Below are 17,977 nucleotides of genomic sequence, written 5' to 3'. Positions count from 1 at the left end.
CACCCTACATGTCTACAATAAGTTGTTGTGCAACATGGTCTATGGTTAGTAAACTAACATTTCACAATTTATTTCTGTTCACCCTATCGAATGCTTTTTCAATTTATCAATAATGGCAATATGTGTTTCCATGTTGAATTTCCTAGTTTTTTCATTAATAATTTTAGTGTAAAATATCCATCACAACATGATCCTTCCGGAACCCATCTGTTGTTCTTGAAAGAGTTTTTTCAAGACAATCTTCAATGATGGTATTGGTGTTTCATAATATTTATATAATTTGTTCTTGATTATACTAGTAAAGATTTTATATCCCATATTCAATAAATTTGACACCTCTGTAGTCGTTATATATGACTTCACATCTCCTTCTTTAAATGTAGGAACTACGATCAATTTTGTAAATCTCCCATACATATCTTATTTAGAAAGCGAAGGAGTCTATCTATAAATAAAAGTCTGGCTTGTATATTTGAACAATTCTACATCAAACTATCTCCTGTGGCTTTATTATTCTTCATTATCTTTAAGAACTTGATTAAGTTCTAATTTGGAGATAGGTTCAACTCCAGTATTAGCAGAAATTAGTGGTTGGGTGTGATTTGAAGACCTGTGATTTTGTCGCTGTGATAGGTTTGTCACTGGTTCAGACTGTGACTATAGTTCCAAAATCACAGCTCTGAGAAATCGCAATCTCAGACTGATATGTGGTTCACAGTGATGGCAACTGATGTACATATACATGGCAGCTCCAGAGTCCAGACAACTGCAAGTCAGGATATTAACTTGGACAAAATATCTGGGATCTAATTAATTATCGTCACACTCTAGATCAGAAGTCGACATCAGCAACCCTTTGATATTGAAACTACAATGCACTTGCTAAATTCTTCCACAAATGACTCATCTTCGTAAACATTCTTGGGCGCAGACATCGCAATAAGACAGGTCAGAGTGTGTTTTGTTTTTCGTATACTCCACACACAAAATCACTTTTATTGATATAAGACATTGCATCGATATATCAATTCAATCCCCAGAACAGCAATAAATATAAACATTTGTTGACTTGTAATGGGAAACACTGAAATGTTTTGATTACATCCTAGTGCTAATTAATGTATAGTCCATATTGCTAAAGGTACCTAATTATTTTAGAAAAATTTAACAACTTAACACTCATTACTGATTTCTATAAAATGTCAATAATCGAATGTTATGGACTATGTGAAAGAGAACACTGAACACATCACTGGATCTCTGGTCACCAGTTAGAAGTAATGGTTTGGGTCTCAAAATGAAGATTTGTGCTCGGTACATTACAGGCTGTATTGGTAGGCCTACTATATCATTCGATTGTAGTGTTCAGATTCATTCCAGTTTTGTTTCGATATATATAGACCTTGCAAAGAACAGTTATATTCCTCAATTTTGTAAAATGGCCACGAATTGAAGAACCCAGGCAAGCTGGAACTTGCAGAACAAGCAACTTCTACATTACGACTATGATATTACCCTTGGAATGTACTATGTATTGCCACCATCTTTAATGAACAACTCTCTGAAAGTTAGGGCGTTACAACATTTGCAATCGCCAAGAATCATCTGAACACAAAAATCACACTGTGACAAAATCGCTACTATCACAGCGATTTTTCCGAAGCTGTCACAATTCGAAGCTATCATGGCAAAACACTGTCACACCCCACCTCTAGCAGAAACTGGTAATTTAAGAGGTTCTGCTGTTTGGGACCATAATTTTTTTAAATATTCATGAGGGAAAGGATAAGAAAATGCCCATCTGATGGAGTCAATATTAATAGAGTCTTACTCTGGACTTATAACTTTCTATGAAGATCACACTTCTACAAATTCGTATGTTTTACAGCACCCAGAGGCGGAGATAAAGGAGGGGTACAATACTTCCTCTTCAGATGAAAGTGATATACGTTACTGTTCCTCTCTAGTATTAGGTATGAAGAAAGCATAATTCTGAAGAGTTATAAGTGGTTTATTTGCAAATTAATATATGTACAAATCAACGTTTATGTTATGGAAATACATACTGGGTTAACAGTATAAAGGAGAACAGGTTTTACGGCTCTTAGCCGGCCGGCTATGCACGTGGAGGTGGGGGACTCAAGGCCGTGCGAGTTCTGCTCTATACTGTTCACCCAGTATAGGCATAGTAAACACATGCACTTAACAAAAAATATCCCATCCTTCTATGGGGCAGATAAGTGTTGATATCTACCTGCACCATCAGTGTGTATAATAACAGTAGTTCAGCTGCATAAACGTTTGGAGACAAACAACAAACCAAGATGGGCTGGGCCAAGATGCATTGTAACACACATCAAGGAGAATGTTTACTGATAGAAGAATAGTATGTTTATTACTCGAGAGAGAGAGAGACAGAGAGAGAGAGAGAGAGAGAGAGAGAGAAGGACTCTGATTTCATTATTATTGCCATGACATTTAGCCTAGTGTTCATTCAACCGCTGAAAGAGTTGAACTAATTGTATTGTATTGTGTTTATTTACATTCCATGGTATTCGTACATCATTTCACAGCTAGAATATGGAACATGTCAAAAAAATCTTAATAGTACTACAAAGTCTTAATTATAGTTGGTCTAATTGAAATAGCCTATATACAGGAAAGTTTTACAATATATTAGTACAACACAAGGGGTTAGTATCGATACAGAAATGTTCATGCAGCATAATAAATTATAAAATAATTTCAGTATCGGTATTATTTACAACAGAAATTAAATATATGTAATACAGAAGGATGTAAAAATCCATAGTGCAATGTGCGAGGTTTACAGTGCAATTGTAGCATTTCAAGTACTGGTGCTACATGTGGTTATTTTATGAATGTTGGCCACAGAGATCAGACAGTAAACGATGTGGTCATTTGCAGAGATGAACAGCAGTAGTCATATTCAAACGTGATTCGAACAGATCAGTGGAAATAAGTCATTTAATGTACCAATGTATATAAAATAAACAGAGACAAATTGAGACAGAAAATCTGGATAGTCGCGTGGATACACAGACGATCAGACGAAGCATTAAACTACATTTTCACTTATTTTGGAAATTAAGGGGACCGAATGAAACATATCAATGAAACAGAAAATAGCATAATCGGCATAGGTAATAATATACGATTATGTAACCACATATGAAAGTTTAAGTATAATAAATTTAGTTATACTGTACATCTTATAAATTTAGAAACGTCTATACTGAAAATCGGTTTTTCTTTAATAAGAATATGGTTTCAGTTTTAATTGTATTATCTTTCTTAAATCCACGACTTCCTTTTAATGCACATGGTGAACCAATATCGTAGAGTTCAAGAATAATACTAGTTAATAACTCAATGGCTGGCCTCTTTTCATATACATGCACACATATATGACATTAGATCAGGCACCTCTGGGTTTATAGGTTATACAAATTCCATTTCATTGCAGCACTGTAAAAATCTTTACCAAATATGGCACATAATAAAACATATATACGTATATAAATTATTATTTAAAGAGAATGATTCTTAAATTGCTCAATGAAACATTTATAAGTAAAACAACAGCACCTACATTAATATTTATTATAATAAATGAATATAACATGCAACATTTGGTTCCAGCCACTACATATGCAATGGCTATGAGCAACAGTTTTGAAGTTGTTTGAAATTATGGGACATGAGTTCTAATACGCCTATGGTACGGACTTTAAACTGATGTCTCTGTGTTGCTTGGTAAAGATGAAGTCTTGGCATCATGCTTGATCCCCTGTCAAGAGACTCACTATGTGTCCACTAGTGGCATTTTTTATTAATTGGTTATTTAAGGAGCTGTATCAAGTGCTCGGTTACCTAGCATCGATATTGGTGATAACAAAATTACATTTTGGCAAGATGAGTCCGAGAGTTTGGCCTGGCATTTGTATACATTTGAAAAAACATCGGAGGAGGGGGGGGGGAACAGGCAGGATTCGAACTGTTATCTGTCCAAGAGTAGCTTCACGAGCTGTGACAAACTTAAAATTGCCATATACTTAATATTGTACATTTTATCTAGTTCAGGAATGAATTCAGCACTCAAAAACAATAACTTACTTCATATAAGCTTACACAATACTTGACTTATCTTTGTTTCTGAATTATAACCAGTTTTGTGTTCCATTAATTTTGTGGCAAACTAGAATAATAAATTTCATAAACTGTTTATAAATAACATTGGATTTTCTCTTAAGGTCTCAATGACAAATTTTTAACACTGTTTTACACTATTCTATGATCTTTTCAGTTCGTTGCAATTTTGTAGTATCTTACAGCTGTGCACAATTACGCTCTTTGTCATTTCAGCACAGCAGAGAAAAGCATTTCAATGGTCGTTAGTTTCCTAACAAATGGATAGTTAATGAAGATCCCATTACCTTACTGCTAGGCAGCATCTTTCAAACTCGTATCCACTGGATCATCATCTAAGGCTGTGAAGGTAAAATCATCCCATCCCCATTATAGATCATAGTGACCCATTGCTTAGGGTCATTTGTATAAGACAATCTACATCAATAACAATAGGGATGTCAGTCCTACATACCTGTCATATTCACCCTCAAGGAAATACTCCTGGTACACATTTCTGTTAGTCTGAGTAAACCCCAGGACCATGGTGTAACCAGAAGGATTAAATCAATGAAGAAAATCCATGACTCCATCGGGAATCGAACCCAGCATTAACTTAACTATGACCTCACTCCCCCATCTAAAATTGTGAACATCTGAAACATTCTGAACATCCATCAATAATAAAGAATTTCTTCATCCAATGTATTCGACAAGGTTTCCAAGAAATCCAATAGATGCCTGGATGTTTCGATAGCATAAGAATATTTTATACTAGAACGATTATAGGCTTTAATAGATATTCAGAGCACTCATTCTGGGCACCTCTTATAAAGAGAGATTAGAAGACAAAATTGCCTATATCCTGAAGAGAAAGAAAACAGAATCTGAACGAATTTTATTGTATGAATCCATTCTTGGAGTTGGTCTCATATATCAATTTACACTGTGTGTGTGTGTGTGTGTGTGTGTGTGCGCGCGTGTGTATGCACATCTAATACATGTAATATGCAGATCAAGTGGAAGTGTGGAATCCTCAATATTGTAGTGTAGACCTATAATAAGAGAGGACAGACTACAAAGTGCAGAGCTTTTATCTATTTGGCACATGGCTAAGATGTTGGTTTCTCTTTCAAAAGAGATTAGAGTTATTAAGGCTTTTTTTTTTTCTTATGAAGCCTATATACTGTAACTTTGTGTCTCATTTCAATCTCTTATTGCAATTACCATAGTATTTCTGACTTATATAATGAAATGAACTAAAACAATAGATGGCTTTGAGACTCAGTGGACCTAAGTTCTCACTTTTGTAATGCCAAAAGGTGGAAATAAACAGTCCTGAAACTTCATTAAATTGTACCAATTTATTCAGACTCCCTTTTGGTGATGTTCTCTACCACAGATTTATTTATTATTTTTTTTACTTGGTTATTTAACGACGCTGTATCAACTATGAGGTTATTTAGCGTCGATGGGTTTAGTGATAGTGAGATGGTATTGGGCGAGATGAGGCCGAGGATTCGCCATAGATTATCTGACATTTGTCTTACAGTTGGGGAAAACCTCGGAAAAAGCCCAACCAGATAATCAGCCCAAGCGGAAATCGAACCCGCGCCCGAACGCAACTCCAGGCAAGCGCCTTAGCCGACAGAGCTATGCAGGTGGCGCCACAGATTTATTGTACCACACAATTTGTATCTTCCGAGGCGGAATTAGTCATAATCACAGTAAGGCAGTTTCTTCTTTTACATTACAAAGCCTACATTTGGTGTCTCAATGTAAGAAACAAAAACAGTGGATATCTTCTAAAAGTACAGCAACTTGTCGCAATTCCTAAATCATTGTTTCCAGGACAAGAAACCACTTACTGATTTCTTAGGCTGAGAGCACACAGGAAGAGACAAGATAGCTTGAGACAAGTCATTTTTGTAGAGACCTACTCGAGGATAAAGTTAATAAGGTTTGTTATGGATCCGCCGCACATAGATAGAGACGCTTGTCTCAGGGTGTCAGAGACTGTTTGAGGCAAAACAGTGAAGGTGTCTGGAATTATGTCTCGGCTCGAGGAAACTAGAGATGGTCCAGTTTGCACATGCTTTCATTATTTCATATTATCAGTGTTTCCGAGTATCGGAAGGAAATTCAGATTAATGTGATTTGTTGTTCCAGTTCAGGAAAGACCTGTAATATACAATTATACATTACAAGAGTATGCTAAAAAAAGACGCTACTGACTGATTTTGGGAAGAAATATCTCAGGAAAAGAATGCTTCAGGTATGCAGTAACATATTTTATTATTATTATTATTATTATTATTATTATTATTATTACAAGAGGGTGGAAGTACATTATCTAGCGAAATTTATAAGCTTGTAGTTGCTATTTGGGAAAAGGAAATTGTACCAGAACAATGGAAAGAGTCTATAATTGTAACTATTTTTAAGACAGGGGCAAGACTAACTTTCAAGGAATATCACTTTTGTTGACGTCGTACAAAATTTTGTTCAATATTCCTTTGAGAAGATTAACCTTATATGTAGATGAAATTATTGGGGATCATCAGTGCGGTTTTAGGCTTAATAGATCGACTACTGATCAGATTTTTTGTATTCGAGAGATATTAGAGAAAAAATGGGAGTATAAGGGTAGAGTCCATCAATTATTCATTGATTTCAAAAAGGCATATGACTCGGTTAATAGAGAAGTTTCATATAACATTCTTATTGAATTTGCTATTCCCAAGAAACTAGTAGGATTAATTAAAATGTGTCTCAATGAAACTTACAGCAGAGTCCATATAGACCAGCTTCTGTCTGATGCTTTTCCAATTCATTGCGGACTAAAGCAAAGAGATGCACTATCATCTTTATCTTTTAACTTCGCTCTAGAATATGCCATTAGGAAAGTTCAGGATAACAAGGAGGGTTTGAAATTGAACGGGTTACATCAACTTATCTATGCGAATGACGTGAATATGTTAGAAGAAAATCCACAAACAATTAGGGAAAACACGGACATTTTACTTGAAGGAAGTAAAGTAATAGGTTTGGAAGTAAACTCCGAAAAGATTAAGTATATGATTATGTCTCGTGACCAGAATATTGTATGAAACGGAAATAGGCTATAAAAATTGGAGATTTATCCTTCGAAGAGGTGGAAAAATTCAAATATCTTGGAGCAACAGTAATAAATATAATGACACTCGAGAGGAAATTAAACGCAGAATAAATATGGCAAATGCATGTTATTATTCGGTTGAGAAGCTTTTGTCATCTAGTCTGCTGTCAAAAAACTGAAAGTTAGAATTTATAAAACAGTATATTACCGGTTGTTCTGTATGGTTGTGAAACTTGGACTCTCACTTTGAGAGAGGAACAGAGATTAAGAGTGTTTTAGAATAAGGTTCTTAGGAAAATATTTGGGGCTAAGAGTGATGAAGTTAAAGGAGAATGAAGAAAGTTACAGAACGCAGAACTGCACGCATTGTATTCATCTGACATAATTAGGAACATTAAATCCAGACATTTGAGATGAGCAGGGCATGTAGCACGTATGGGCGAATCCAGAAATGGATATAGAGTGTTAGATGGGAGGCCAGAGGGAAAAAGACCTTTGGGGAGGCCAAGACGTAGATGGGAGGATAATATTAAAATGGATTTGAGGGAGGTGGCATATGGTGATAGAGACTGGATTAATCTTGCACAGGATAGGGACCAATGGTGGGTTTATGTGAGGATGGCAATGAACCTGCGGGTTTCTTAAAAGCCATTTGTAAGTATTATATTGTTTAAAACTAACAATTAAAAGACTGTCAAAACACAAATAACATAAACAATTAAATGCTTATTAACCCTAATATATAGTCACAACTTTGTACACTCATTCGTGTAAAGTTGAAGAATTTCTTATGATCCTCTTGAAGTTCACCTAAAAAATTTGTAAAGTTTCTCTTTTGGTTGAGGGGATGTATCCAATTGCAATCAGAATATTTCAGAGTAATGCGAAAGCAGTTCTTCTATATGGTTGTGAAACATAGAAGATAACTTTAGAGATCTCTCAAAGTTTTTACAAATCGCTTCCTTAAAAGGGTCTTAAATATTTGGTGCCAAACACAATTTCAAACAGAGTTATGAGAAAGAGCCAAGAAGAGCAGAATGAAGGAAATAGGGATGGATTGGCCATACTCTTCGGAAGGAAAATTCTATTGAGAAAGAAGCTTTAAGATGGAACCCCCAAGGCAGTAGAAATAGAGGAAAACCAAAGGTTACCTGTAGAAGAACAGTGGAAGAGCAAATACAGACGGCAGGGACAGCATGGTATGAAATTTTCAATATCACTCAGAATAGAAGATGGTGGCGAAAGTTTGTTGAGGCCCTTTGCTCCAGTGGGAGATGCAGGAAATGATGATGTTGAAGCCATAAGTGCATTATCTCATTCTCTTCCTACCCTAAAGAGAAAGGATGACGAATGTTAGGAGTTGCTTTTGTTTACATCTGCTATGACCCTGCCACAGTGCAGACCATGCTTGCTAGTTATTGCAGTAGCCGTGATGTTGTCAAATGCTTCATAGAAACATAACGATTTCCTCTAAAATGGTAAATGTTAGGAAAAAACTTATTTCGATTTTTCAAATCTATCCTCATGATTTCTTACCAGTTTCATTTTGGTGCAGTGGTTATCTTCCACTCTGTATATAGTGAGGATCACGTAAGTTCAGTTCCCAAACAGCAAATATTTCCGCCTTGTCAGTGTTGCCAACTGTTACCAGATATCACCACATGTAGTAAAATCACGATCCTATGTACTGAATGACTTCTTTACTCACCGTACTTTACCTTAATGTTGGAAGGTTATTCTAAATAGTTTCAATAATAATGAGAAATGTATTGCTATGTTCTATTCTTTTATTCCTTTACATTATTATTAGTATTAGCATTAATAGGTTACTAGACGTAAATATACAACAAAGTATAGTATATAATATTCAAGAATCAAATCTGTTCCAAGACCAATTAAATTATTGCCACTTCACTTCAAAGATTCCAGCGTACATATACTGTACTTCCTAAAGGTAGATAAATTAATAACCAATTGACTTTTGGTTGGAATTCGAATGAACTTCTGATTATCTTTTGAAATTAGTAAGGAATTGGATAATACAACTATGCTAAAACTGAAATAATAATAAATCAACTTACAAAAATAATTTTGGTCCTTAAAAGCCATAAGTAATTTCACTTCTAGATACCTTTTTAAAGATTTCATTTGTTTGTAAATTGCTTAATAATGCTACACTTACACTTATTATTTCTGCAACTCCACGTCTGTCATTGAAAAAATGTATGATACATAACTGTGAAGTCTCTTTTTGGCTCTTGTGTCCTAAATTTAAATAAGAAAAAGCAAATGATTCAAGAAATGTGAGCTGGTGAAAATTAAATACTCAATTAATAAAATAATTACTACCAAAAGAATATTTTATTAATTCTATACAAAAGATGGATTACACAGAACAGATGGCCAGAAATCATAGATTTATACACAACATACAGCATGAAACGATCATCAAAAAATGCTTTTTGTACACAATAACATCTTTCAAACGAAGTGAAATAGCCAATAAGTTCAATAAATATTATGCTAATAAGTAATAACTATAATTAATAATTATCTACAAGCTGTAAAAGGGAATAAAATAGTATATTGTTGAAATTAGGGGGTTATGGTTTATTACGTGTATTTATAATTTTAATTACTTTTACTACATTTAATTATATTTTAATTTCTATTAGATTAGTTGGTGGTGTGGTTGTTAGTTTTATCTGTGTACGTCAGACTATTAAGGAAAAACTGAAAGAAATATTAAATCTACTATCTACTTTATATAACAATATTTAATCAAGAACTGAATATTACTATTAATTTAATAACATAAGACCCAAAACATCTCCAAGTCCAGACAATACACATGCTGATTTTCTTAAACATGTTGGCAAACAAGCAAACTCACTACTTTTATCTTGTAATCTCATCTAAAATACAATATCTGTCTGGAGAAAATCTATCATAACATCAATTTTGAAAAGCAATTATTCAACTAATATCTTTTCGAGTTATCGACAGATACCACTTACTAGTATGATAGCCAAAATTATGGAAGAGATGATTTCATAGATTGAATTGGTTCCTGGAAACTAGTAACTAACTTTCATTTTATTGGGTTGACTTTAGAGAATTGCATTCAACAAATGGACAGATTTTAAATTTTAGTCAAGATATTAAAGATATTTTAAACAGAAAACAAAACAACTTAACAATTTTAATTTATTTTCAAGGATCATATGGCTCTGTAGATATAAATCACTTAAGAAATTGCAAACTTAGGGTGTCCATGATAAAGTGTTACACTGGGTCAGTGACTTGATTATTTGATTCATTGTCACAAATATGTAAATAGAGACAGATTCATCTGGGCTTCCCACATTGTTGTTTTCAGGAATACATTTTCCAATATTAATGTCGATGGTCTAACTAAAGAAATAGATCTTATGATAATCTCATCATTTGCAGATAATATGGTTGTCTAGAACAAAAAATCACAGTCCACAAATATTAATAAACTGAGCCAAAATCCCAACAGACTTTTTGACTCTACTTGGAGAACTCAAACTTGCTCAATTAAGGGAAACTTTACTAATAAAACACAATCCCAAGTTATTTCAAAATGAATAGTATATAAGTTAACTTTAACAGATGATGTTAAGAAATGTGATACTTCTCCAGACATTTTAAAAATCATTAGAAACGATAAATGATCTGGTCAGTGAGTGACTACATACAGTATTTTTTATAGATGGATCCTGTTTACCAAGCCATAGATGTAGTGGTGTTGTAGTACAATACCAGTATATTCCCTTTTACAGGGAATTATATTCAAACACTTGTTTGCCCCATTTTAACCGTGACAACGCTTTTTAGCTTTTTAAACATTCTGGTTATTGTATTGTGTTTGTGTTTAGTGAAAGATTTTAGATAAGGGCGCAAATAGCCATAGTAGCTGACGCGCCCTTTTTAAACGCCACTAACTAACTAACTAACTAACTAACTAACTAACTAACTTCAAACACTGACTAATTTTGATAGTGAAAATTTAGATACACTTTTAAGCTTACAAAATCTCCAGTATCGACTTCATAAATCTGAGAAGGCTGTCATACTATCAGATTCAAAATCAGATGTTCTTGCTGCAGTAATGGACGTAACAGCATGAAATCTCAATATTTTACAGTGTTTTAATATTTTAAGCAAAATGGTCGAATTACATCGACGACTGGTACTTCCGTGGATCCATGAACTTTATGGAGTGGGAGGTAATGAGGTAGCTGAAAGGTAGCAAAATTACTGTAAGGTTATCTATACCTGCATCTTACCACACTGTTAAAAGAATAACAAGATCAGAACACGACAATGTGGTAACAAAAATCGGAATGATTCTAAAGCAAATGAAAAAATTGCAATAGGCCATCCGGCGTCTGCTCCACGATGGAGGAAAATCCTCAGAAGAAACCAACTAATCAGACCAAATGGGGGATCCAAACTACCCTCGAGTGCAGCTCTGAATTTGCAGGCCAACAAGTCTACCGACTAAGCTACATTGGTGGCTCCACTAAAAATATGAAGTACATGGCACTCAGATTATTAAATTGACAAACCTAAACAATTATTCATCAGTTAAGCTATAAAATATAATACATAGCAAGCAAGTTAATTCAATTTAAAAGTATAAACAATTCAATCAGTTGAAATATACAGAAACTGATAATAAATATCATGCAAATTACTTCACATTACAAGCATAAACAATTCATCACTTGTGGTATACAGCCTACTATTTAATTTACAGCACATACAATTCATCAGTTAAGCTATAGACCTACAGTCTACTATTCAATTTACAGCATATATAATTCATCAATTAAGCGAAACAAAAATATAGTACAATACATAGTAAAAATAATACACCTAATTTAATAACTGAACTTCTATGAAAATCTACAGTGGCAGTACTCATATTATCACAGGCCATGATTGTCTCAAATATTTACAAAGAACTGATATTTCAGAATCTCCCCATGCCATTTCTGAAATCTCAATGAAGATATGGATCATTGTCTTGACTGTTTAACTTTACACAGCTTTCAATCATCTGGTTAAATATTGGAGTGCAAGATAACAAATGACATCAACTGCTGAACACTTGGTATCAATCAACCAACAACTTCATTACATTAAAGGGGAAAAAAAACTGAAAGAATTAATTGTATATAGACACAACACATAAGACAAGGCAGCTTCAGAACAGTAATTGGCAAGGCTCTGTTGTTTTAGGATTCTTATGTAGATTCAATTTCACCTGAAAGAAAAAAGTAGCATCTATAAGTAGTAGTAGTAGTAGTAGTAGTAGTAGTAAAGATAATAATAATAATAATAATAATAATGACTGTAAAGTATGGAAATTAATATTGCAATGTAATATCAAAAGGTGATTTCACACCATCAACTCTTATCATTTAGTACAACTCTTATCATTTAGTACAACAAATCTATTATATTCAATTGCAATCACCAGTAGCTGTTCTTTCCTCCATTTTGTTGTTGGCTGATTTTTCACAAGTCTGCTATGATATGCAGCACTATCCATGACAATAACGCATTGCCCTAATGTTCTCAGGTCAACAACTGTGTTTGCACCCACTTCTCAACTACAGGGCTATTCATAGCACTATGGTAGTCCTGACTTTTCTTTCAATTGCATGAAAAAATTAAATCAGCACCTGCAATAAAAATTATACCTGGGCATATAATTACGTCACATGAATTCACAGCATTTAAATAAAGAAAATAAAACATAACATAACATAACATGACATGACATGAGATCCTCTTTGGTGAAAGGCTTTCCCACGTTTTTATTTAGTCACCAATTTTTATATTTTTGTACCCTGATTTAAAAAATTACTCTTGCCAAATTTATGTAAAATATAAATCAATATAACTTACCGAGTATAAATCCACCTTTCGTTCCGGCATCTAATCTTCCACCCTCATTTGTTGGTCTATGAATAACACCATTCATGTCACTGGAAACTTCACCTGGTTTATTTCATGAATAAGTGGGTGATCATACTTAAAAAAACAGAGAGAGAAAAGCAATTCACATTGACACTCTAAGAGACACAAAAATTTTAAAGACAGGAAAACCGTTCAAGAATTTTATAACTAACCTCTAGTTATAATATGAAACTATTAATTGCAAAACATGTTGTTCCCACCTGAATTCATTACTAGTAGCCTATATTAATTGCAATTTCATATTCCACATAAGTGTTAATCTATTTGTTAGTAAAAAATTCAATCACTCAATGTCTCACAATACATTGAAATTTACCATTCATAAAAATCCAAGTCTCATCCAAGAATACTACGGGTTTAGGGTTCTCACGCTCCACATTTCTTATATATTCTCTTAAAAACGAATAACATCACTTTCTCATACATGTGTATAAGGATCCCCTTTGCTCCATAGAAATTTCATCTCTTTCAAAATTTTTTTCACCGATGATAAGGATACTCTAAATAAATATGTTTCATAATCATCATTCATATGTTCCAGAACTTTTGCTGCTGTTAGTACTTCCCCTGTAACAGTAAATGAAAATTATGCCATATTTTTATGCATAGGCCTATGACTAATATCAGAATTACATTGCATAAATCAACACAATAATTCCTGTAACTTCCCTACCTTTATGTAACTTGTCATAAATAAATCTCGCAATTGCATCTTTCGTAAAATCATCAGCATCAGTCACTGGATGTTTACGTAGTCTATGTTTTCCTGGTGTCACGAGTGGGGTCCCCTTGTGTGAATTGATCACTTTCGTGGCTGTAGTTAAGCCAAGCTGTAATAACAAACAATAACATAATACTTCTAAAAATTGTTATATCATAAAATTCATGCATAATACCAACATTTACAGCTATATGAATAGAAAATGATCAACATGTTAGGTTGGGTCTACGATAGGTTTAAGTAGGCTAATATTTAGGTAATTCTCCAGAAAAGCTACACCAAAGAAGGCATAATTTTATTTTGTTTAATTGATTTCTGTGATATTTACATAGTGATGAACACGTGGTTTTAGTGCACAGCCACAAATACTTTCAGCACAAAAATCCTTTGACACTTACCTGTATATTCTAATGCATTGTTGTAGTCCCTCCCTCAAACTTGTTACTAATTACCAATATAACATGCGAGAGGTCCAGGACGAAGAGAAATGGTTAGTTTCCCAGTAGTGCGTCCTCGTCCTCTCGAGTGTTATATCTTAACAAGTACTTTGGGTGGGGTAGCTTTTTTGAAGAAACACCATATTTAATATTACTTAGACCAGTCATGAATAAATTATTCAGCCAGAATCAACGTTCCTATGCTTTATAGAGTATGTTATATAGTTATTATATAAAACTGAATTATTTTTAAGCACCATAACAGGCCAACATTCATGTAATATTTGCTGCAATATCAAGTTAATAATTACAATATGACTTGTATTTTCTTCGGCCGATGTGGCATGTAAATTGTGATCTGAACGGTTAATTTAATATCAAAAGAGAAAACTGGAAATTTACTTTCGTGCTGTTTGATTACTTGTTCGTCTAATTTGTAAATGTATTTAAGCTATCACCTACTGCAGTATTACAGTATCTTAAATGTATTTAGTTTGGCAATATGAAAATCACTGACTTGATTAAACATTAGGCCTAACCTAAAAATTTGTTTTGTTTGACCACAATCATGAAATTATTAGTGCAAACTCCTAAAACTGAATACCACTTTGAAATGTATGCTTAAGAATACTTACTCCTAATAATTGTCCTATTCTGGTTGTAATTGCTGTCTCCGTTAGCATAATTCCTTCTTCATTATCTTCTTTCTTCAACTCATTATACACGTGAACTACAGATTTCTGAAGCGTACTCTGAATGCCACACATTTTCTTCCTTGGAGGAGTCACTGCAACACTATTTCATTTTTTTGACATAGTAATAAAAATCTAAACACGAAAGAAATTCATTAAAATTTGAAATAATATTTCTATCCATTACCCACGTGCATTATCACGCCCAAGTATATTATATTCATTCGCACTTATCTGACTATTCTTGAATTATAACCACAACGCAACACATAACATAACTATTATGTATTAATATTAATACTAATATTAATTAATTATTAATAAGTTCGAATTTCACTATCTTGCAGTAACCGGCTGAGAAATCTAGTACAATTTTAATTTCATGGAACTCCAGTACCGGCAAATATTGTCGATATTTGCCTCAGCTGCCAACATACCGGTTACAAAATCACTACCATTTATAGTATTTGTCAGTATCGAAATTCGAAACGAAGTTGGCAAAAGAAAATTCAACCTTCAAACTAGAAAATCACCATAATCCACTAGCATTTGTAGTAATGGGGGAAAAATGGTTAGGTTTCACCCTTAGGGTATCAAGTTACCTGGTCTTCCCTATAATTAAGTCACAAAAGAAAGAATTCTTAAATCTGACATTTATTTCTCCATGTTGTTAAAAAAAATAAAACATGTAGTGAATTACACTGCATGCATTTGTTTGGTATGGGCCGTGAGACTACTTCGACTGGAGTATGACTTCCCACACACATCACAAGTCCAGAGTTTCCCACTATGCTGTCGAACATGTTCCCTAAGTGATACATTGTGTGTGAATGCTTGACCACAGAGATCACAAACATAAGGTTTTTCACCCGTATGCAAGCGTAAATGCTGTGTTAAGTGCCACTTATCAGAAAATGCACGTGCACAAAAGGCACACATATATGGTTTCTCCCTAGTGTGCACAATTCCGTGTTTAGTGAGACCACTTTTGTACGTAAATCCTTTGCCACATAAGTTACAGATATACGGTTTCTCACCACTATGAATCTTGTAATGATCAGTTAAATTACGTTTCTTTGAGAAGCTCTTGCCACAAGAATGGCAAACATAGGGCTTCTCCCCACTATGGCAGCGTAAATGATCCGTCAACACACTCTTCACCTTGAATGCTTTACCACACACACTACACAAGTACGGACGTTCACCTGAATGACTAGGAAGGTGAGACTTCAAGTCTCCACCAGATTTGTAACTCTTACCACAAACATCACAAACGAAAGGTCGTTCTGTTTTATGAGTCATTTCATGTCGATGCAGTTTGATGCTAGAATAAAAGTGCTTTTTGCACATTTGGCAAATGTAACGAGTTTCCCCCTTATGCATTGCTTTATGATCTCGAAATCCAGACCTAGAGGAAAATGATTTTGAACATTCCTTGCACTCATATTTCTGATTATACATCAGTCTTGTACAAGAGGGTATGTGTTCTATGATGGAATTGCCTCTATCCCCATTTTCAAACATCACCCTTCCTTTCATATCTATTTCTGAGGTGCTACTGTCAAAACTACCATCTTCACTAGTAATACCAGTTTCTTCTTCTTTCTCACTGTCATTGTCCGAAGTTGACAAGATATTCATTTCAATTTTTGTTTGCATATTATGCTATGATGATAAAATTCTAGTGCATAACATATTGGTTGTCTCCTGACTTCTTTACAGATGGACCTGAATTAAAGCTTCATATGATAATTTACAGCCCTCGCTCATACACTGTAAACTAACCGTGATCTCAACTGATATTTAATACGTAATATTCTAAGGGTAATATTATTTTTATTTAAAAATATTTAGGCCTAAGGCAATACAATACAAGTATAATGTACTTCAATGTACTGCCTTAGCATTTGCTGCCTAGTACTATGGTAATAAAATACTACCATACTAATATTCTAACATATGAAATATTTCATAAAGCTATTTTAATATATACATTATAAGAGAAAATTATATTAGTTTCAAACGTACGGTATGCAATACATTAAGACTTTTATTACATTATCTACTTCGGAAATCGACTGTCGAATACTTCATTTTGAACCAATACCAAAACGTACACCTTACTCTTAGTCTGTAACATGTTAATTGTTGCTCCTATGTTTTCCACACGTGCGTAACTGGTTTGTTGTATTTGCTAATTATAGCACAACGCCACCTGAAACAATAAAGAGTAGAGCTCCAATATCTCTTTACGTAAATACCAATTTAATATAAATAAAATGCATTCAAATTATATTATGCGCTGGACGCTTAGAATATTATACAAAATAAAAAATGAGACAATGACATGTCGGCACCGATGTCTAACCTAACCTTAACTTATGTTAATATTCTGTCAAAATAACCACATAAATTTTTTTTGAAGTCCATGTGTATCGATGAGTGATTTAAATTAAACCCCTAAACAAACACCTTTACTTGTCAATATTATATTAATAGTATGTATTACTAGTAAAAAATAATATAAAATAGTAACAAAGAAACCAACAAAGTACCACATTAATTCTATCTTTTTTCAATACATTTGGCAAGCGTAAAAGTGCGACCAACCTATGACTTTAATAACGTCTATTAATAAAGAGAATTTTATGTAAATTACTGATGAAAATAACAATATTAATCAAATATTTTATTTAAATTACTGACGAAAATAACAATATTGATAAAATAAAAGTATTCACTAAGACTATATTATATTCAAATGAGTTATATTGGGTTATATCTCATATTTCTCTACTGGCAACCTTGACGAATTTTGCATTTCCAATGTTACCACCTACAGCTA

General features: G+C 33.6%; 1 protein-coding gene across 4 annotated transcripts in view; it reads right to left on the bottom strand.

Annotated features, from left to right (window-relative positions):
* LOC138700127 (DNA-dependent protein kinase catalytic subunit-like) overlaps positions 1-17,977 on the bottom strand; it is a 240,742-nt gene that overhangs the window by 181,334 nt on the left and 41,431 nt on the right. The window contains exons 1-2 of one of the 4 annotated variants that reach the window (XM_069826490.1): positions 17,743-17,876; positions 17,257-17,347 (exon numbers count right to left, since the gene is read on the bottom strand). The gene's annotated coding sequence lies outside the window, so the exon portion shown is untranslated. The other 3 variants (XM_069826469.1, XM_069826504.1, XM_069826480.1) reach the window with 3 other exon arrangements.

Source organism: Periplaneta americana, chromosome 1 (genome assembly GCF_040183065.1).
Source record: "Periplaneta americana isolate PAMFEO1 chromosome 1, P.americana_PAMFEO1_priV1, whole genome shotgun sequence".
Lineage (NCBI taxonomy): Eukaryota > Metazoa > Arthropoda > Insecta > Blattodea > Blattidae > Periplaneta > Periplaneta americana.
Note: the sequence above shows the minus strand (reverse complement) of the source record. Positions and strands in the feature narration are given on the sequence as shown.